Below are 23,263 nucleotides of genomic sequence, written 5' to 3' on the forward strand. Positions count from 1 at the left end.
GGTCGCTTGTGGATTTACACCAACCAGCCCAATCTATATACTTCAGACATTTTGCCAAATCGTCGCCCAAGTGTCACTCACGGGCGCCAGTTTGTCAGTTTCCTCTATTTTAGCTCGTAATAACTCTTGATACCAATTTGATACTGACGGTATCATCATAAAATTACGTAGTCTGTGTATCGTCTGCGGACCGTAGCTGGTGTCCTTGTTGCACTCTTAGAACTCGCATTTAGTCCCCAAGCAGCAAAATGCACTGAAAGTCGAGTGCAATAGGGGTGGACGGGGAGGTGAAAGGCCTTGAACGGATTCATGAAAGTACAGAACATTGATAAGACACATACCGTCCACCCCTATTGCACTCGACTTTCAGTACATTGTGTTGCTTGGGTCAATTTGTCGTCCAGAAGGCTATCACAGGTGCCAACCTGCCAATTTCATCCAGCAATCTCCCGATATCTGGAAAGTCTCATGCTCGCTCCCACAGTTATACATCACGTCTTATTCTTTATCTTACGCGAATGCTCCCGGGCGTGTTATCGGTGTTGTCATCAGGCCGGGCCCGAAAAGGGAATTGTTCGCCTCAGATATGTCCTCCTCTCCCTTCCCAGATCTGTTCCGCCTCACGTACTGACGCACCACCCTGTAAACTTAGCTTCCTTGCGTAGTCCTCTGCTATCAGGTCAAGCCGGGTTTCAGAGGGGATGTCCCTGAATGCTGCTCTTGTTCGACTGATATCGAAGACAATATCAACAATATCCGCTTTTTAAACACGGAATGCCATCTTACCAAGCAATCGAGCATTATCTATGTTTCGAGGCCGTTAATTTCTGTGAGATCAGGAATTTCGCAAGCGGAATATCACTGCCCTCAAAAATAATCATACCTTATGAATAAGAACCACATGCTGTATAACCTAGCCTACAGTATTGCAAAATACTTGCACTTCCAGTTGAATAAAAAAACAAGCCTTATTTAATGCAGACGCGGGTACGCTGTGCACGCTTTGAAAGTGCACAACATTTCTGATTCAACCTTCCATCTTGGTAGTAATCTTCCAGTAGGTGACAGAAAGTAACACTGGAAAATTTTTCTAAACGAAAAGCTTTCAAAATTTCCTTACGGCCAAGCAAAAGAGGGCCAACTGTCGTGTGTAGCAGACGACAAGGCCAGACGCGCGTGTGTCTGACGTTACAACCCTCGCTTACCCTCCTTTGGAGCAGAGTCGAGAAGGGTTGCTACCAGGGTTAACCCTGGCTATTTTTCGCCGCACAGTTATGACCTTATTTCCACAACCCTGGCTACCTTTCGCCCACTTCGAGTCACTCGGAGTTGCCAGAGCAGAATAAGAAAACGCGCCTGTGTTGTCCATTCTTCCCCCCCCCCCCATACTTGGCGGGGCAATTTGGCCGAACGAGCGCCTTGACGAGCGGCGGTTTTTCGTGCAGTTTTTACGTGTTTTCGGGTGTCAAATTTTTGTGGGAAGATCGTGAAAGATCTTGTAATTGTGACTGAAATTGAGTATCGTGGCCATGGGCTTTCTAATTAGCGCAAAAAAAGTTGCCTTTCCTTGGGAATATTTTTAGTTCAATTAAGCTAATTAGACAAATTAATGAGGTACACTGATGGAAACCACCTGTTTGGGCGGCAAAAACCTTCACAAGTATGACGCAGAAGGTTTCTAATTTTTATCTCAAGTACATTTTTTTTAATAACTAGGGGTCACTCTTAAGTGAAACACCCTGTATACTACATGGGAACAGTGATATCGTCAAGGCATACGCGCACTGGTCTTTTTCCACTGGTTCTATTCAGTGATGGCGGTTAAATAAATGAATAAATAAATTATTTTGTTACACCGCCTTCTGATTTGATGATGATCGGGCGCACGCATTTAATTGACACATTCGCGCACACGTTTGATTCACATACATGTATTTTCTCTTCATTTTGCGAGTCGCGATTTACGTGCAATAAATTACGACGGAAAGACAAAATCGTACTTCTATGTGAATGAACGAACCTCACTTGATGAAAGATGAAAGTCACTGAAAAGGTTAGCCAGCTGTAGAGATCGAACCCACATCTTCTGGATTACCGGCAGGGCTCTACCAATTGAGCTAAGCTAATACGCCTCTCCAGCGACTTTCGGGGTGCGTCATCTGAAGGGACGACAAACCAGCCACTCACTCTCACTCACCCTCCTTTCACTCTTACATTTTTACCTCACTTGATACGCACGGCATGTTTTTCCGGCAGTCATGTTGGTGGAGCTCTCATCCCCATGTTTCTTTCGTTTTCGTTCAAATCAGCTGACGATTATTCACCTGCAAAAAAAGAAGGAAAAGGAATAAAATTCGAAAAATTACCAACGTGTTAAGGAAACATGTCTGAGCAGCATTAAAACCGCGTGAAGCTCTCGTCCATCACTGAGCTCATCTGTGGGAGAATATCTTGCTTATTTACTAGAGCTAGCACTTAGTTTATGAACGTTTTGGCTATACTACGTTCCCCGTTTTTCCATTTTCTTCCCTGCAGATGATGTTAACCAGATCGAGGATTTGGAGGGTGATGTGTAGCGCTGAACTGCAAAATGATGAGTCTGGGATCTAACAAAAGTCGTTCTCTCTCTTTTACTTCTTCTTCTTCTTCTTCTTTGGGTGATGTTGATAAATTCGATGTGTGCGCGAAGAATTAGTGCGTTTTTCGTGGTGCCTTTTGCTTTGCCGTGCCTTCACGTTTGGTACGAGGAATGCAAAAAGAAAAAAACATGCCTTTCGATTGAAATATTCTGTTCAAATGCATGAAGTCGAGATATTGATTGCATTTTCTTCCTGTTTCTGGTCAAGGATCCACGAACATTTGTGCTGCTACCCGAGAAAATAACAAACCGCGTGCAAAAAGTGTGCTGGACACCCCATGTCACACAGCCATAATTAATCTGTCGTTGTTGCGGTGGTGGACACGACGCCACCTTGTATTTTCTGAAGAAGTATTAATATGAACGATATTAGTTGAATCGGACTCTTCTTGCATTGCACGACAACAAGAAATACCTAACTAAAAGCAATATAAAAAAAAAAACACCACACACCGCGCTGCACTGTCAACCCAGACCTCCTTATAACGCCCCTACCTCATCCTCTCCTGCTGGACCATGTATACAGCTTCAGTTTTTTTTGTTTTTTTTTTACCGCCCTGACATAAACAACCTTAAGGCTTACTAATGCATCTGTCACCGGACAGTTTGATTTCGCGTCTTCTTTTTTTTTTTTTTTCTTTTTGTAAGTGGTTGTCCTCCGTCTTGGTCCTGGCACTGGGGCTTTTATCGCCTCTAGACATGGAACCCCAACCTCTCCAACAAATACGTGTGTCGTGACGAACTGGTAGTAGTGAGGTACTGGTTAGTATGAAATATGAAACGATGGGGTGAAAAATGTGATGGGTGATTATAATGCTTTGAATGCACAGGCAACTCATACATACTCTGTTTTCAGTTTTTGCTTAAAGCCTGTACTGAACATAACTCTGTCTGCCCTGCACACTTGTGTTTACCTTTCCTCCCCATTCCCCCAACAAAATCACCCCCCTCCCCCACCCTCTCTCCCTCCTGTGTTTGAACAGGCGTTTCCTAAGATGTGTGGGATTCGTGCTTATTTTATTTTCTGCCCGTTAGTCAATAACCCCACCCTGTTTGATAGCGCTGCAAGTGAAAAAAAAGAAAAGAAAGAAAACAAGCTCTTTTCAAATGGATTTGCATCTCCCGTCGTTTATCATGCGACCAACGTCATCAGCCTTGGCGTCTCTGTGCAGATTATTCAACGTTCTTCGGTAGTTTTAAGGTTCTTTTCAGCTCTTGCAGATCGAAAAGCTGCTCGTACAGCGAGCTCACAAAGTGCAGCAACCATGGGATGCGGTGGTTCTTTCTCTCTGCTACGTATTTTTATTTTTTCTTCTTCGTCGTAATCTTCTTTTTTCTCTTGTTTTTTTACGTTTCTTTTTTGAGATGTACCCGTGCGGAAGGATGTCCGGGCAGTGTCTATTGTGCCCTGCGTCTCGTTTTATCTATAATATTGCTAAATATTCCAGATATTTATTCAAATATTCCAAGATTCTCTAGAATCTCGTTAAATATCTCACTTATCCTGAAATCACGTTGTTAAATAGTTCGTGGCGCATTGTTTATCAATAGTTTATTGGTTCAAAGGCCACCAGACCAGATATTACATGCGGGGCGATATGAAGATTTATTAAAGCAAAAAAGGAAGGGTCACCCAGACAGAAGTCGGCTTGCTATTCCAAAAAAAAAAAAAAGAAGGAAAAGAAAGGGAGGAACGAAACAAAGAGGAAGAAGAAGAAGAAATAATCACACACGCAGTCACACGATCACAAGGCGTTGATAACGTCCGAAGCGTGGAGAAAGAGGAGGAGCGCAGTGGTAACGGCCCACTGGGTCGGCTGAGGAACGGGACCCTAGTAAGGTAGCCAACGTTAGAGTGCTGTAGCCAAATTGGGATACAGGACGACAGAGGGCGTCACAGGGATATTACATGACGGGTAGGCATTGCGGCTTAGAATAAAAAGAAAATACATAAATATACGCATAATATATAAAAATAATAAATATAATGTATATGCATGATATGCACACAGTTATACGCACATAAGCTATACAACGTACCATTTTTTTTTTATCCTACTGAGAACGTTGCATCCTGAATATAAATGAACACGAAACGGAAATTAAAGAAGAAAGACGTTATTTTGATTCATTTAAGACGCATGACTTCGGATGCACATAATTTATGTATATTACAAGCTTCCACCAGCTCCCGTGGCATAGTGGTTAGGATGATCGCTTTTCACGCCGAGACTGGGAGGTGACACGGGTTCGAATCCTGTCACCGGCTGTGCTCTCTGAGGTTTTTCCCCGGGTTTTCCGAAGACTTCCCGGACGAATGTCGGCAAAGTTCCCCCTGAAGTCGGCCCAGGACGCATACTAACCTCTCTGTCCCCCACTCCTTCCTGCTGTCCTCTCTCCATCGGTCCACGTCTGTACGCCGCTCATAGCCGCAGTTGCTTCGCGGCGCTAACACGCAATTTAAAAAAAAATTACAAGCTTCCCTTAGTAACGCTTTGTTCTTACCCTTTTCTTCTTTCAGTTCCCTCGGGTGTACTCATTTGGCGCCCACGTAACCTTAGCCACGCATTTGCTACCGGCTGGCTCACATGAGGGCGCTGCTCCTCTACTTCAAGAAGTCATTTTACTACACGCAACGCTTAACCTGGAAAGAGCTCCTAAGGTGTGTACTATTTTCCGCGGCGGACATAGAGCTGTCGGCTGTCCACCAATCAGGGACGATGGATGTTAAAAGATCTATTTCGAAGCGTTTATTCTTCAAAGTTTATTTTTCGGAGTTTATTTCGACAGCGTGGATTTTCTCATGATTTATATTGAAGAGTTTATTTTGCAAATTTGATATTTGAGGGATTTATTTTTGACCGTTTTATGTTTACATGATTTGTTTCGGCGTCATCCCTGTAACCAATGTCATCATCATGCACATGCACGCTTCTACCTACGATCCCCGTGGTACTCGCAGTGACTTGTCTTATTGTTATTATTGTTCTGTTTGTTTTACTAATATTATTTCGAGCGAATTTATTTCGTCCGTGCCTCGTCTTCTATTTTTATTCCCCATTGAACTGGTCTCTTAGGCTGCACGTGACGCTTCTACTGCACCCACTTCACAAGAATGTGCGCGATTTATTTACATTGATTGATTGGTAAAAGAAAATGATTGATTGGTAAATACAGGGTGTCACAGAAAACAAACGTGCCACTTAATTATAATTAAAAAACTACGCCACTTAGAGTCATGCTGTCAACGGGATTTGTTCCTACTAGGTTTTTGCCACCTTCCGATGTGAATGTCATGTAACGTAAGTTTAATTATGTAAATTTTTGCGAGCTGAACTCGGAAATTTGTAAAGTAAACGTCACCTTTTTACCCCACCAATATGAAGAGCGTGCTAAATTTACTCGAATTGATGATAATTGACAGTGATATCCAGGAGCTATACCATCGAAAAAAATAGCTGAACATTATGCTTTTCGAAGCACACGAATGCAATGCGCGACGACTTTTTGAGCGCAATCGCTGTCAGTGCGACAAAAGGAGGTTACAAACCCAGCCCACAACGTGATAGTCGAAAAAGTGTCAGTTCCTGAAACTGCGAGAGGGAGGGCATGATCCCAGCGAGAGCCGGACGGGATAAGCCATGCCTGTGTTCTCTTTCTACGATGCGCCTGTGGGCTGGGTTTCTAACCTCCTTTCGTCAGACTGACGACGATTGCGCTGAAAAATTCGTCGCGCGCTATCGTCTTTGAGCTCCGTAGAGCATGCTGTTCGGCTGTTTCCGATGGGATAGCTTCTCAATATCCCTGTCAATTATAATTAATTCAAGTAAATTCAGCACGCTTTTCACATTGGTGGGGTGAAAAAATGACCTTTACTTGGCAAATTTCCTAGTTCAGTTCGAAAACATTTATAGTTAAACTTACATTACATGACATTCACATCAGGAGGTGGCAAAAACCTAGTAAGAACAAATGCCGTTGACCCCATTATTCTAGGTGGTGTAGTTTTTTATTATAATTCAATGACACGCTTTCTGGGACACCCTGTAATATGATGTTTTGTGTACTTTGTGTGTTGCTGCATGACTTAACGTTTTCGTCCAGTATATAAACAAGTGCTGAACGTCATTTTCCTTCTAATCTACTCAAAATTATTATCATTGTTATTATTACTATTATTATTATTATCATTATTAAGCTTTGAACTGAATTGAATTGAATTATTAGAGATTCACAATTATAAAAGATTCACTTTTGTTCCAGTTTCACTATTTTATCTGCTTCGATGCTTCTGTGTACCGTTTCTGTAAGTATTATATCTCAGTATTACTTTCCTATCAGCAGTTATTTAGCAGTTCAGCGTTCCTGTCTTACGTTTTTGAGATCGAACCTCGTTGTAAGTCGAAACAAACTTGTGGAATGCCCATCATTCTGCACCAAGAGTGGCGAACCGCTCTATGCTGAACGATACTTATGACGAAACATGAGCTATCCAAGCTCTGTATATATATTATGGAACAGTATCGTCGAATACGTGCATGAGCCGTCATTCGCACAACCGACTAATCAAATTTACTGCGGCGTTCGACGTAAATACCCATCGTGTATGCAAGTCAGCACCCATTCCAATCCAAAGTGCGGAGCGCCATAGGACAATACACTTCAGTCTCTCGTTTGGGAGTGAATAATAACCCCATACTTCACAAAGTTGCGATATCAGCACTTCCTGGAAAACGAACGGCGCAAAGAAGGAAGCGGAAACATTTTGGAATCGCAAAGCCGCACACGTGCATTCTGTAGCCTTCGAATGGCTCCGGCACTAAGCCTAATTGAATTCAGCGGGCTTCGAGCCAACGTGCCTCCCAAGTGCGTTCAGACTTCGCCCACTAGGAAATGCTTCATAACTAAACTAACCATGGGGATATCTAGATATTGCTGCATAGTTTGGCAACCTGTACGGAACATACAGGGTGTCCCAGAAAACGTGTCATTGAATTATGATAAAAAAACTACAAAACCGAGAGTCATGCGGTCAATGGCATTTGTTGTTACTGGGTTTTTGCCACCTCCTCATGTGAATGTCGTGTAACGTAAGTTTAATTATGTAAATTTTTGCGAGCTTAAGTCGGAAATTTGCCTAGTAAAGGTCACTTTTTTACCCCACCAATGTGAAGAGCGTGTCTAATTTAGTCAAATTAATGATAATTGACAGGGATATTCAGGAGGTATCCCACGGAAAAAATAGCCGAACATCATGCTCTACGGATGTCGCACAGAATAGCGCACGATGAATTTTTCAGCACAACCTTTGTCAGTCCGACGAAAGGAGGTTGGAAACCCAGCCCTCCCGACATCGCAGAAAGAGATAAAACAGGCACGGCTTATCACGTCCGACTTTCGCTGGGATAATGCTTTCCCTCTCCCAATTTTAGGAACTGTTACTTTTTCTACTACCACTCTGTGGGCTGGCTTCGGAACCTCCTTTCGTCGCACTGAGAGCGATTGCGCTCAAAAAGTCATCGCGCGCTATGGTCCGGTGCTGAGAAAAGCATGATATTCGACTATTTTTCCCAATGGGATAGCTCGTGAATATCACTGTGAATTATCATGAATTTGAGTGAATTCGGCACGCTCTTCATATTGGTGGGGTAAAAAAGTGACCTTTACTTGGCAAATTCCCGAGTTCAGTTCGCAAATATTTACATAATTAAACTTGGAGTACATGACATTCACATTAGGAGGTGGCAAAAACCTAATAAGAACAAATGCTGTTGACCGCATGATTCTAGATGGCGTAGTTTTTTTATTATAATTCAATGACACGTTTTCTGGGACACCCTGTATACTGGGTTGAGAACATGTTTTGTTCGTGTATAGCGTGATGATAGAGGCATAAAAACATGACGCAAATTGGAACTGTCTAGTTTTCACCGATTTTCAGGTCTACATTGCACTGTAATGTTCATGATGTGGGAATCAGAGTATTGAGTGTATCCACGTACGTCACGTTGCGCGTTAGTTCCTCCCATCACTGGGGTGACGCTGATGTAAACCATTTAAAAATAAAATGTTGAAAAATAAATCTCTTAAAAATTCAACTCCCAAAATAAACTTTTAAAAATAAATAAAAAGAAACGTACAACACTAATCCCTTTATATCATTAGGCCTTCCAGCGTATATGTAGGTATGGCATTGTTCCACAAGCTCAACTCAGGAATGTATGTGTTATTCTTGTATTCATTTCATATTCATTTCATTCATATTTCGATTTCCTCAACTATTATTGGAAGACACATAGTTAATTACGGAAGAGATGTGAATAGAGAACGCCAATATTGTGGATTTCGTCGAACAGAACATCGTGTTGCCCATAGGCAAACGCACGGCGGAGTTCCCCTCTAGGCTTAACTATATAATTAGGCATATATAATAGGCATAACTATATATAATTAAGGGATGTACTGACATTCTAACCGGAACGCCATTGCTAACTCACGCCATTGCTAACTCATATATTCAACCTCTCCTTATCTCAGTGTCAGTATCCCACACTGTGGAAGCTTTCCGTTGTTGTCCCAGTCTTTAAGGGTGGAAGAGCAGGTGTTGTTTCTACTTACAGCCCTATGTCCTTGCTACCGTCATTTTCAAATATCTTTTGTCATATCTTAGCAGATTTATATATGAATCTCAGCTTGGTTTTTTGCCCCAGCGATCAGTGGAGACCAATCTGGTAGCCTTTCTTGATTATATGGCCTCATTTGCACAAGAAGGGTCAAATGGACAGTGTGTACTTTGACTGCACTAATGCCTTCGACTTAATCAACCATTCCCTCCTTCTGCGTAAACTTGAGCGCTATGGCCTCAGGTGTGATTTTGTTCAATGGTTCTCAAGCTATTTAGACGGGAGGCACAACACAGTGAAGGTTGGCAGCGCCTTCTCTGACAATCTTGTGGCGATCTCAGGCGTGCCCCAAGGTTCAGTTCTGGGGCCATTGTTCTTTATCATTTTTATTAACGACATTGATGGCGTCATCAAATGGGGTAATCTTCTTAAGTTCGCTGACGATTTGGAATTATTCCTTGCTATTTCTACCACGTCCGGTTGTTTATCTCTCCAATCTGATGTCGATGCAATTGCTGAGTGGTGTACTTTGAATGACCTAGTATTGAACTGCAACAAAACTAAAATGATGACACTTACCAATAAGGTGAATCCAGTAGTTTTTACCTATACATTGTATGATACTGAAATATGTAGGCAGTCAGCTATGAAAGATCTTGATGTCTTTGTTGATCGACGCCTCGTATTTAATAATCACGTGGACTACATTGTGAATAAGGTTGGTGGTCACTTTTCGTGGTAGCGGCATTGAAAGATGGCAAACTGTGCTATTTTTCGATGGGGTAGCCGGCCCTCGCGATGAGGGCTACAATTCCCATTTTTTTCTTTCAATCATCATCATCAACATCATCGATGCGGCAACCATCGTTTTCGAAAAAAAAAAAAGGAAAAACGTGAGAACGACAATGACGAAGTGTCTTCGGGATCAAAGAAGGGAATGGACGCGACCGGGTTTCAAAACATCATTCTAGGCTTTGTTTTCGAACTAATGCTAGATAATCTCGGCAGCTGCGCCGAAAAAGTGACCACCAACATGGCGGCCCAACGCGTTCGTTTGACGTCATGTGAAAACACCCTACCAGAGGGAGAGAGGAGAAGGAGGAGCGAAATAGGGTTCATGGAGGGGGAATTCCATTGTTAGAACAAAGAGGGAAGGAATGGAGTGCTGCTGGCGTGCTATCTGTGCGGCTTGTAACTGGTCTTCAAAGGGCTTTAACGAATGCACTTCAATTGAAACCCCTTTTGGGGGGAGGGGCTGCGAGAGGAGAACCAGTGCAGAGGAACAGCGGAGAGAAGAGCGGCTTGGAAACGTACACAGATCCTTTTCTACCAGGCCCTTCTTCACCTATGTTCTTCTTTTCGTGTTTTCTCCACCTCCTCTTCTTCACCTTCTTCATCTACGCTTCGAGTGTTTCACACGTCCAGAAATTAGTGTCGAAGTTCGATTTTAGTTATTCTTGCCGGTCTTCATCGAGGATCGCCGATGACATAATGTGCTCAAGTGATGTCGAAGTTTGCCGCCGCTCTCAAACAGCGTGAGTGGTAACTCCGGAAGAATCTGAGGCCGGAACGTGCTTCGTGAGATAATTTATTGCTTACTAGTTGCAGTAACGAAAGAATTTTCCCACCTCTAGGAACTTTACCACTGTCTGGTTCCTCCTGCCTGGTTAGACATGAACCAAGGGCCGAATGCAATGTTATATACGCACTTCGATAAGTTCATTTGCTATCATTTCGCTCATTTTATCAATGCGTGCTAGGAACAGAAAGTGGCTGTTATGTAAGAACAGTATCATTGAAAATTTGAGTAGATTTGCACGTAAGAGTATCGCTGAAAACTGAAAAGCAGCCTGCTTCGGTGTCGCTGCCTGTTTCCTCCAGCTCCAGCAAGAGGCCCAGCTGCATACGAAGCAGACGACGGAGTTGCCGTCTGCATTGCTGTTGTCGTCTGCAAAAAATTCTCTCGCACAAAAAAAAGTTAGGATTTAACTTTACAAGCAGGCTTAAAGTTCGACTCTGTTCGCGACGCTGTAACGTGCACTAACGTAACCTATCTAACCTGACCTAACCTAACCTAACATTTCAGTAGCGCTATTAGTTGGCCGTTCTCTCGCCCCCCCCCCCCCTCCGCCTTCCAGAAAAAAAGGTAGAAAATACCCCTATTTCCGGTTTATTGGTAGCGCAAATACTAACATTTTCTCTAACCATTTTTTATCATCTCAGTGCAAAAGAGAAAAATCAGCGAAACCGTCTTGCTCCAGTCTTTATCTTCTTTTCCTCTCAACGGAAGTCTCTCCTGCCCACGTGTAAAACTCCAAGTAGTATAACAGTAAGATAACGATGACGAAAAAACTAAGCACACCGTAAGCGAAAGAAAATTACAAGCACGGCACTCAACGAGTGAATTATGCTAACAATTAAATTCCAAGCATCGCGCCAATGTGTTCCCTGACGAGGTAACGCTTCATAGCTCCTCTCTCCCTTCAAATTATTCTTCACTCTCAGACTTCTTTTTTTTTCTTTTGCTGTCAAGGGTCTCATCCAAGAAATAAGGCCCAAGAAAATTAACTTCCAGCCAAGCTGAAAGCAATGAGGCTGGCAACAGGCACCCCACTGTGCAGGCACCCCGCTGAGGTTAAGAGAACAAGACGGCCCGCAACGAAGGTTTCTTCGTAATTAACCTTTATTTAATTACAGAGCTGAAGGTCAGCGAGCGCGGGAACTGTCGATTCTTTTTCGAACAGTGACTCTTCCTTTTGTTGCGCTAACAACGCGGTCTTGAAAGGCCACATAGTCCGGACGGATCGAACTGCCAGATAGAGGGGAGAAATCGAATCCTTGGCCAATATTTGGTGATGTCGGGGAGATATCTGAATGGTCAATAAAATCTTTGATGTCGTTCGTGGTATTCTATGGAATATTCTGCGCGCCATATTAAGACCTTTGTTCACCCCGAAGTGACGGAGTTTCTTTTCTTTTCTTTTCTTTAATATATATATGCGCATTGCTGATATCAGAGAGGTTTTCAGAAGGGCATTTTGAAGTCGTCGATCTCGTTACCATCTTTGTGCCGAAAGGGGTGCGACTGCGTTCCTCCTTCCATTTAAATACGAAATCATACCCCTCGAAGCAAATGCAGAATTCAAGTGACGCAGAACATCGTACAAACAGGTCTGAACAACAACGCGACTGTGTTTTTGCGACACTCTTAAAAAGGGAGACGCAAATTGGGGATTGAAACCCTGCGAAATTAACTCCACATCACCACGAATACTTCCTAAACCTCGCAGAAACTCCCGTGTATTTATTCCTGAAATGCGCTATAATTGCCATGGCAGTATATCCCCTGAAGGGAGTAAAATTAATCCCTTTTCCGTTATATATAGCGTACCCGAGAACAACTTGGCATGCCTCGTTTCTCAATCCAATCTAATCTTGTCGGAACAATGCGACGAGGTGAAAGTGATGAGGAAGAAGATGATGTTGATGTTGGAGAAAAAAATAAAAGGAAGAAGAGGAAGATGTACAGGTGGTGGTTGCGGTACGCCTATAGTGAAACTTGCCGCCTTGTCTGAGCAAGCAGGCGAGGCAGACCTCGCTCCTCTTCCTTCGAACATCCACCACCCCCACCACCACTTGAAAGTCATCGCTACTGTCGGCCTCATAGGAGTCTGCAACGGAGCTCGGGGACGACGACGGCTTTGAACCATAGGGATCATATGAACCTCTATGAAATCACGCTCGATTTCTACACTCTAAGGGAGAAAGAAGTATAGATTGGGGAGTAATGACAGCTTCTAGATCTCTTAAGTACTCCCCATTTTAGCGCCAGCACTGTAAATAACGCTTAAGCTTCGCAAATTGCCCGATGACTGCAGCAGTCCACGTAAATACGTCCTCTGCGGGAATTTGATGATACTGCTTCGCCATATAATTAAGCAACTTTCTATCTACACGGGGTAAGAAATAGCTAGCAGTTCTTCCTTAACAAATTGTGTCCCGATTGTCACGTGGCTTTATAACGTGGCATATCAGCTTGTTTCAAAGACAAAGTATTTTCATTTATGCACATAGATTACTGACATAGGAGGACAGAGCATGAAACGCAGTGTATTAGGAAAAGGTAGCACAGAATTTGAGTTCTCCTTGCTACAGTTAAACTGTCGGTACGGCTAAAAAACTCGAAGAAAGAAGGCGACGAAGCAGTCAGTTCAACAGCAAAAACGTAACTAACTTTATGTTTAGAGAGAAACCGGGAAAAAGCGGGAAAGTGTAACAGGAGAGAAGACATTTCCCAGGGTCGATTCAGGTTAAGCCGGGCTCGAGTGTCTCCGTAGTTCATAGTGGGGTTCCTTGAAAGGGGGTGTCAACTCAATATGCATGTTTTTCTTTTTTTCTTTTTTTGCCTTCTGCACTTGTTTTGTCAATAGCAGTCCTCACTCTGTGACATCCATTTAGTCAGGGAAGGTGCAGTGGCAGTACACCTATACTATCTGTAAAAAAAAGCCGAGATTAGCAAATTGGGAGAAGTAATTTCAGTTCCTAGTTCCATAGATTACAGTTAGTATATATACAGGTTCCTCCCTTGACACTGGAATTTACTCCCCAGCACTGCAAATAGTTCCAAAGAGAACTAAAATTATTCCTTTTTTTCTCAGAATGTAGTCCCCCATAAGACTAAAATAGCTCCTGTTTTTCTTAGAGCGCAACACGCTTACGGAAGCGGAGGCTATATTTTTAAGAGTGTAGGTCTACGAGGTATGTAAATATTGCCGAATGTGAAGAAATGTAATATGGTAATATGTAATATTGTAATGTAATCCACATTGCAATTAGAAATTTTTGAATGGAACAGTCTTCCTGTTGAAATTGCCCCAATATGTGATGTCTCTCAGTTTCAGGCTGCCTGTGTGAGCAGATGCCATGACTGTTTTACTTCTTACCGTTGTATTTATATCCTCCCTTGTGTAAAGCCCGGCTGGGCCTTTAAGGTGTAATAAACGACATGAAATGAAATGTATCCCTGAGCACACTTCGCTGGACATGGCGCTATACAATAGCTCGCTTCGAACGCTATTTCTGAACTCGTTCTCAATTTGCCTTCCCTACAGGAAACAGCATCTCCCCTTCACGCTCGCGTGTTTAAAAAAAAAATCCTCGAGCACACCACGCCCACGACAGATAGCCCAGCTCACACATCGCGTCTCTCTTCGAAAGAATAGGAAATGGTCGTACGCACAAAACACGTGTGTTTTCTTTGCGGTCTTTTTCTGTGGAGAACACATGTTACCGTCTGAGCTCGGGCCATTAGTGCTAATGGACGGGACTGAGGGGACCGCGCGCTTAGCGCAGCTCTAGATCCCTCGGTATTTAATCGTACAGCCTCTCTCTTGGAAAGGGCTTGGAGGAGCGATTCATTTGGTCCTATTCATTTCGAGAGTGGATACGGCGCACCACTTTTGCTTATCCTTCTGTTTTTTTGACTACTAACAACACGATATTGCTTAGGGAGGAAACAAAACTGAGGAGGACCTGCGGTACGGAACGTTTCCGTTCACTATAGAAAGTAGCTTATGGAAAAAAAATAGCAATGCCAATCGTGTTTGTAGGAACTATTTGTCCAGGCATGTACGACAAAGAATTGGGAAGGGCCTATTATCAGTAATATAACCTGTCAGAGATTTCTCCGTATTGTTAGTTCGCACTTCACACTACACTTGGTACTTTGACACACTATCGATTCAGAGATAATGATCTGTATCGCTGCTCACGCACCGTCGTTCGGGCACAAAACTGAGATAAATGCCATATCAATCGGAACGTTGTCTGACGACAGAAGTTCCTTCAAAGATAATCTTGATCGCGCAGGATGGCAGCCTCTAGAATTGCTTGCCGATCCATTTGAACTAATCATGGGTAAGTTGTTTCAAAAGAATAACAGGTTTACAGGCACAGTTTACTTTAGAAAATAGTGCTTACTACTTTACAGTTACCTTTTGAGAAACGGAATTCGAGTAAGCGCAACTCTCAAAAAGTTTATCGCCTTGCCTCAATTTTATCACGTTATGCCCTGCTAAATGATATAACGTACTTGTCAGATGGTTTTTCAAAAATATCACCAGTCAGTGCAGTAAAAAAGTCGTCCAAGAAGAGCGCTGCAAAGATTGCCTGCGTCAGCTTCCAAATGAGAAAGTAGTAACGAGCATTTTACATTGACATAAAACAAAAGTTGTAACTTTAGCTACAGAGAAATAACTGTTCTTCGAGAGTTCTTCGTGGTACAAGAACTTTTCTCTGAATGCTTCTTATCTTCAAGAACGCACGCACGCACGCACACTTAATAAACGGACAATGATGAGATGGGGCTTATGCCCGCCAGCAGGCTGGGCGATGCCCCAGTGCCATTTGTAGATAGTGAAAGATGATGATGGAGATGAGGATTCAGGTTGGTGGGGGTGATGTAGGGGGGAAGGTGCGGTCAGCCTGCTCTGGAGTGGCGGCTCGGTGCACCCAGGGGAGGGAGAGGAAGTAGGGAGGGTGAAGGAGGGAGGGGAGAGATGATGGTGGCACAAGAGAGGGAGGGGTGTGCTATCCTTCTTGCTTTGGGACGTGGGTAATCTGAGAACTACCCACTACTGTCAACATGCGAGCATCCCTCAGTGTAGCCTTCATTGGGATGCTCCCTGTACCACGGTAGCCGCCAGGATTATTGGCGAAGTTACCCCATCCCGAGGATTTAGGGGATCAAAGCAGGGTAGGGAGACCTGTTGATGACAGGAAATCCCAAAGGTAACGGGGACCTTTCTACATATGAGTACCATCGTCATCATGTATTTCTCTCTCTCTCTCTCTCTCTGTACATATGAGCACTACTGGACCAGGAGCCCATCACCTTGTTGAAGGAGCGATGGTCGATTGCATGCATTCCATGCTGCAAGATCTCGGTTCCCGCTGGTAGACAGGGCAGTCCAAAAGTAGGTGGTGCCGGTCAGCGCGCGTATCGCATGATGCACGAAGTTCCGATGGTGCACGGCGAAGGCGCTGCCTCTAAACTGGGAAAATGCAACGTTCAGCCGCATATGGTGAAGAATAGATGCGTATTGTCACGGAAGGCGATGAGGAAGCGACACAGAGAGAGACTGATCCACGACGTGGAGCAGAGTGTAGGGTGTCATGTTACGTAGCACGAACAAGTGCCCGACGGCACGGGCCTTTGGGCAAAATGGTAGAGCGGGCTGAAGGTATCTGACAGTAGACTGTTTGACAGAAGGTATGAACCAGTTTTTTTTTTTTTTTTCGTTGATATAACAACTTCTGAAACTAGTTGCTCCCCAAGGCTGACTTGAACAGAAGTCATCCTTATAAAAGCGCCTCAAACTATGCACTCATAGCAAAGACGATACGCCAGCACCGAGTGCCCGGATTTGAATCCTCTTATCAGACTGAATGCACAACCATTTCCTGTCGAACTGCTCAACTCTTCTTTGTGGCCTTGGAGCTGCTCCTCATTGATCTCCCTTTGAAGTCATTAGCTCCGATCGTATCATCTAAAAAGAGAAAAAAGGAGACTCAATATTTCAAACCACGGCGCTATTCAATTGCGGCTTTCGGACGGGACACAAGGGTATACATACGGGCCAGACACGATTAATGGTCCTTCTTTTACCCACGATGCGGTTGTTCTTTGGAATATGCATGGGGGAAATGCTTTGCGCATTTGAATACGATCACCGAGTAAAATTACGCGTAACGATATGCAGGAGGCTTCTGGGGACCACGACTCAACCTCCACACCAGAAAATGTGTCATGGCGTATCTTTCTTTCCTCTGGTCAGGCGAGAAAGATTACCGGCAAGAATGTAGAAATAAAATGGTTTGGGGGCCGGCGTTTTACTCCAGAATTTATGGCACTTTTTAGTGCGGTCGTTAACCGTTAGGAAATCTTCACTGTATCGTTCTTCAGCTCGTAATTTTACTGTGACTTTTAGCTTTCCCGTCACAAGGGATCACCTTTGACGCACGTTCAGTATAATTAGTCTGTCGCCATTCTTGTGCGCCGTTGCCATTGCACCAGTTAGCCTGGATCAACACACGTGTCACTTGTAATTAATCTCAGACGACGTGTTTTGTCCAGGTCGAGCAATGTGTCAGCGGTGGTGGGAGCAGTCAAAGAAGAAATGTTGGAGTACAACACAACATGTACACAGGGTGTTTCACCTAATGTGATGTGATGTGTTGTGATGTGATGTGATGTGGTGGTGGTGATGGTGATGATGATGATGATTTATTTTGAAAGGTGCCCATCAACAACGGTGAGGTCTACCGGATGGTGCACCAACAAGATCAAAGACGTTTAAACATGGCAGAAGTAAAACAGAACAAAAAGATCAAGAATATAAAGCAAACATCGGGAAAACGTAGGAATGGTACTGGCTAATGTGATTGCGCATTAATGTTAAAAAGGGGATTGCGTAAATAACCAATAAGACGACAAATTGTCAACGTCATGGTTTCGGCCGAGTGCATTCACATGGCGCAGTAATCGAGGTAACGGAGCGCAGTTATTTGCGATATTAACTTAGAAAACAGGATGTGCTCTCAGATTACGTAAGGGAAGATGAATGGGCCCCGAAGATGACAAGTCAGAGCGGTCAATGATACCATGTACAAGCTTGTAGAGGAAATGAAAATCGCGTAGTGTTCTACGTAGGGTTAATGTGGTAGGTTAAGCTTATGAAGAATGTGATCATCATTGTAGTACATTGTTGCACCAAAGTATCGGGCATGTAATATAGATATGAATCGTCGCTGGACTTTTTCGACATCGGATGAAAGGGATTTGTTCAGACAGTTCCACACAACTGAAGAAAGCTCGAGAATAAGAACTACAATAAAAAAAAAAGAAAAAAGCGCAAGGATTGATCGAAGTTCTTGGTGAGTTTGGAGATAACACTAAGTTTAGAGAATGCATGGTTAGTCATGTACGTGATATACGTTTGAAAGAAAGGTTGCTGTCTAAAAAGGTGCCCAAATCACCTTTTTATATACTAGAGACACGATTACACTAGATCTTTTACAAATATAAATCTCTTATACTAGAAGCCATGGTGTAGGAGTGTTAGACAGGGTTGGGTCTCTGACTGAAAGTGATTATGTGCATCTTAAGGGCATTAAGTTTCAATATATTCAGCGTGAACCAAGAATGAATGAGGGTGATGTCATTTCGCAAGTGTAAACAGTCATCGACATTTTTAATGGAACAGAACAACTTGATGTCATCAACGTATTGAAGTGTTGAACCGTGTTGTATACAAGTGGAAAAATCGTTTACGAAAATGTTGAACAGGAGTGGTCCGAGGAAAGAACCTTGGTGAACACCAGAAGTCATCCTGTAAGAACGGCACCGATAGCCTTTATACGTAACAATGTTATTACGGTTGCTGAGATAAGATATAAACAATTTGCATAGGTTGGTCGAGAAACCACACATGAATAATTTATCGTTGAACAGTTGATGGTTGACAGAATCAAAAGCCTTAGACACAACAGACTAAACAGAATCTACTTGGTTCCGCTTGTCAATGTGCTCTGCTAGAAAATTTATGGAAGTAAGAAATTTTTAGGTTAAAAAATCGAATGTCCTTTCTTGGTGCCAATTTTGCGCTCAAATTAAAGCTCAGTTCCTGCTCAGAATCTATACGAAATTTTAGCCCGATTGGAGCACTTTTACTTCTTTGCTAGAAACGACAAAAAAGGTAAGCCTAACCTCTTGGTATTTTTTAGGTCCAAAAATCGAAGGTCCTTTCTTGGTGCCAATTTTGCGCTAAAATTAAAGCTCAGTTCCTGCTGAGTACCTATACCTGATTTTAGCTCGATTTGAGCACTATTATTTTTTCGCTGAAAACGACAAAAAAGGTAAGCCTAACCTCTTGGTATTTTTTAGGTCCAAAAATCGAAGGTCCTTTCTTGGTGCCAATTTTGCGCTAAAATTAAAGCTCAGTTCCTGCTGAGTGCCTATACCTAATTTTAGCTCGATTTGAGCACTTTTATTTTTTCGCTGAAAACGACAAAAAAGGTAAGCCTAACCTCTTGGTATTTTTTACGTCAAAAAATCGAAGGACCTTTCTAGGTGCCAATTTTGCGCTAAAATTAAAGCTCAGTTCCTGCTGAATACCTATACCTAATTTTAGCTCGATTTGAGCACTTTTATTTTTTCGCTGAAAACGACAAAAAAGGCAAGCCTAACCTCTTGGTATTTTTTAGGTAAAAAAATCGAAGGTTCTTTCTTGGTGCCAATTTTGCGCTAAAATTAAAGCTCAGTTCCTGCTGAGTACCTATACCTAATTTTAGAACGATTTGAGCAGTTTTATTTTTTCGCTGAAAACGACAAAAAAAGGTAAGCCTAACCTATTGGTATTTTTTACGTCAAAAAATCGAAGGACCTTTCTTGGTGCCAATTTTGCGCTAAAATTAAAGAGTGATATTAAACGGTAGGAACAACTTATTTATTTACACATGGTAAACAAGACTTTCGTGCACGAGTCTGCACTTCTGCAGACTCGTGCACGAAAGTCTTGTTTACCATGTGTAAATAAATAAGTTGTTCCTACCGTTTAATATCACTCTTTGATTTTCTCACCACCGGCAACTTGACATCGCCTATTTTTTCTGCCTTCGTATCCTCTAAAATTAAAGCTCAGTTCCTGCTGAATACCTATACCTAATTTTAGCTCGATTTGAGCACTTTTATTTTTTCGCTGAAAACGACAAAAAAGGTAAGCCTAACCTCTTGGTATTTTTTAGGTCCAAAAATCGAAGGTCCTTTCTTGGTGCCAATTTTGCGCTAAAATTAAAGCTCAGTTCCTGCTGAGTGCCTATGCCTAATTTTAGCTCGATTTGAGCACTTTTATTTTTTCGCTGAAAACGACAAAAAAGGTAAGCCTCTTGGTATTTTTTAGGTCCAAAAATCGAAGGTCCTTTCTTGGTGCCAATTTTGCGCTAAAATTAAAGCTCAGTTCCTGCTGAATACCTATACCTAATTTTAGCTCGATTTGAGCACTTTTATTTTTTCGCTGAAAACGACAAAAAAGGTAAGCCTAACCTCTTGATATTTTTTAGGTCCAAAAATCGAAGGTCCTTTCTTGGTGCCAATTTTGCGCTAAAATTAAAGCTCAGTTCCTGCTGAGTGCCTATACCTAATTTTAGCTCGATTTGAGCACTTTTATTTTTTCGCTGAAAACGACAAAAAAGGTAAGCCTAACCTCTTGGTATTTTTTAGGTCCAAAAATCGAAGGTCCTTTCTTGGTGCCAATTTTGCGCTAAAATTAAAGCTCAGTTCCTGCTGAGTACCTATACTTAATTTTAGCTCGATTTGAGCACTTTTATTTTTTCGCTGAAAACGACAAGAAAGGTTAGCTCTTGGTATTTTTTAGGTCCAAAAATCGAAGGTCCTTTCTTGGTGCCAATTTCGCGCTAAAATTAAAGCTCAGTTCCTGCTGAGTGCCTATACCTAATTTTAGCTCGATTTGAGCACTTTTATTTTTTCGCTGAAAACGACAAAAAAGGTAAGCCTCTTGGTATTTTTTAGGTCCAAAAATCGAAGGTCCTTTCTTGGTGCCAATTTTGCGCTAAAATTAAAGCTCAGTTCCTGCTGAATACCTATACCTAATTTTAGCTCGATTTGAGCACTTTTATTTTTTCGCTGAAAACGACAAAAAAGGTAAGCCTAACCTCTTGATATTTTTTAGGTCCAAAAATCGAAGATCCTTTCTTGGTGCCAATTTTGCGCTAAAATTAAAGCTCAGTTCCTGCTGAGTACCTATACCTAATTTTAGCACGATTTGAGCACTTTTATTTTTTCGCTGAAAACGACAAGAAAGGTTAGCCTAACCTCTTGGTATTTTTTAGGTCCAAAAATCGAAGGTCCTTTCTTGGTGCCAATTTTGCGCTAAAATTAAAGCTCAGTTCCTGCTGAGTACCTATACATAATTTTAGAACGATTTGAGCACTTTTATTTTTTCGCTGAAAACGACAAAAAAAGGTAAGCCTAACCTATTGGTATTTTTTACGTCAAAAAATCGAAGGACCTTTCTTTGTGCCAATTTTGCGCTAAAATTAAAGCTCAGTTCCTGCTGAGTACCTATACCTAATTTTAGCTCGATTTGAGCACTTTTATTTTTTCGCTGAAAACGACAAAAAAGGTAAGCCTAACCTATTGGTATTTTTTACGTCAAAAAATCGAAGGACCTTTCTTTGTGCCAATTTTGCGCTAAAATTAAAGCTCAGTTCCTGCTGAGTACCTATACCTAATTTTAGCTCGATTTGAGCACTTTTATTTTTTCGCTGAAAACGACAAAAAAGGTAAGCCTAACCTATTGGTATTTTTTACGTCAAAAAATCGAAGGACCTTTCTTTGTGCCAATTTTGCGCTAAAATTAAAGCTCAGTTCCTGCTGAATACCTATACCTAATTTTAGCTCGATTTGAGCACTTTTATTTTTTCGCTGAAAACGACAAAAAAGGTAAGCCTAACCTCTTGATATTTTTTAGGTCCAAAAATCGAAGATCCTTTCTTGGTGCCAATTTTGCGCTAAAATTAAAGCTCAGTTCCTGCTGAATACCTATACCTAATTTTAGCTCGATTTGAGCACTTTTATTTTTTCGCTGAAAACGACAAAAAAGGTAAGCCTAACCTCTTGATATTTTTTAGGTCCAAAAATCGAAGATCCTTTCTTGGTGCCAATTTTGCGCTAAAATTGAAGCTCAGTTCCTGCTGAGTACCTATACCTAATTTGAGCACGATTTGAGCACTTTTATTTTTTCGCTGAAAACGACAAAAAAACTAAGCCTAACCTCTTGGTATTTTTTAGGTCCAAAAATCGAAGGTCCTTTCTTAGTGCCAATTTTGCGCTAAAATTAAAGCTCAGTTCCTGCTGAGTACCTATACCTAATTTTAGCTCGATTTGAGCACTTTTATTTTTTCGCTGAAAATGACAAAAAAGGTGAGCTCTTGGTATTTTTTAGGTCCAAAAATCGAAGGTCCTTTCTTGGTGCCAATTTTGCGCTAAAATTAAAGCTCAGTTCCTGCTGAGTACCCATACCTAATTTTAGAACGATTTGAGCACTTTTATTTTTTCGCTGAAAACGACAAAAAAAGGTAAGCCTAACCTATTGGTATTTTTTAGGTCCAAAAATCGAAGGTCCTTTCTTGGTGCCAATTTTGCGCTAAAATTAAAGCTCAGTTCCTGCTGAATACCTATACCTAATTTTAGCTCGATTTGAGCACTTTTATTTTTTCGCTGAAAACGACAAAAAAGGTAAGCCTCTTGGTATTTTTTAGGTCCAAAAATCGAAGGTCCTTTCTTGGTGCCAATTTTGCGCTAAAATTAAAGCTCAGTTCCTGCTGAATACCTATACCTAATTTTAGCTCGATTTGAGCACTTTTATTTTTTCGCTGAAAACGACAAAAAAGGTAAGCCTAACCTCTTGATATTTTTTAGGTCCAAAAATCGAAGGTCCTTTCTTGGTGCCAATTTTGCGCTAAAATTAAAGCTCAGTTCCTGCTGAGTGCCTATACCTAATTTTAGCTCGATTTGAGCACTTTTATTTTTTCGCTGAAAACGACAAAAAAGGTAAGCCTCTTGGTATTTTTTAGGTCCAGAAATCGAAGATCCTTTCTTGGTGCCAATTTTGCGCTAAAATTAAAGCTCAGTTCCTGCTGAATACCTATACCTAATTTTAGCTCGATTTGAGCACTTTTATTTTTTCGCTGAAAACGACACAAAAGGTAAGCCTAACCTCTTGGTAGTTTTTAGGTCCAAAAATCGAAGGTCCTTTCTTGGTGCCAATTTTGCGCTGAAATTAAAGCTCAGTTCCTGCTGAGTACCTATACATAATTTTAGTTCGATTTGAGCACTTTTATTTTTTCGCTGAAAACGACAAAAAAGGTAAGCCTAACCTCTTGGTATTTTTTATGTCCAAAAATCGAAGGTCCTTTCTTGGTG

The 23,263-nt window shown here is 41.9% G+C and overlaps 1 long non-coding RNA gene across 1 annotated transcript in view; it reads right to left on the reverse strand.

Moving 5' to 3' along the window:
* Nucleotides 1-16,629: 16,629 nt before the first annotated feature.
* The window catches only part of LOC135391121 (uncharacterized), a 46,516-nt gene continuing 39,882 nt past the window's right edge, over nt 16,630-23,263 (reverse strand). Inside the window, exon 3 of the long non-coding RNA XR_010421864.1 lies at nt 16,630-16,808. This is a non-coding gene — a long non-coding RNA (uncharacterized LOC135391121). The remainder of the gene's footprint in view (nt 16,809-23,263) is intronic.

Source organism: Ornithodoros turicata, chromosome 4 (genome assembly GCF_037126465.1).
Source record: "Ornithodoros turicata isolate Travis chromosome 4, ASM3712646v1, whole genome shotgun sequence".
In the NCBI taxonomy this organism is placed as follows: Eukaryota; Metazoa; Arthropoda; class Arachnida; order Ixodida; family Argasidae; genus Ornithodoros; species Ornithodoros turicata.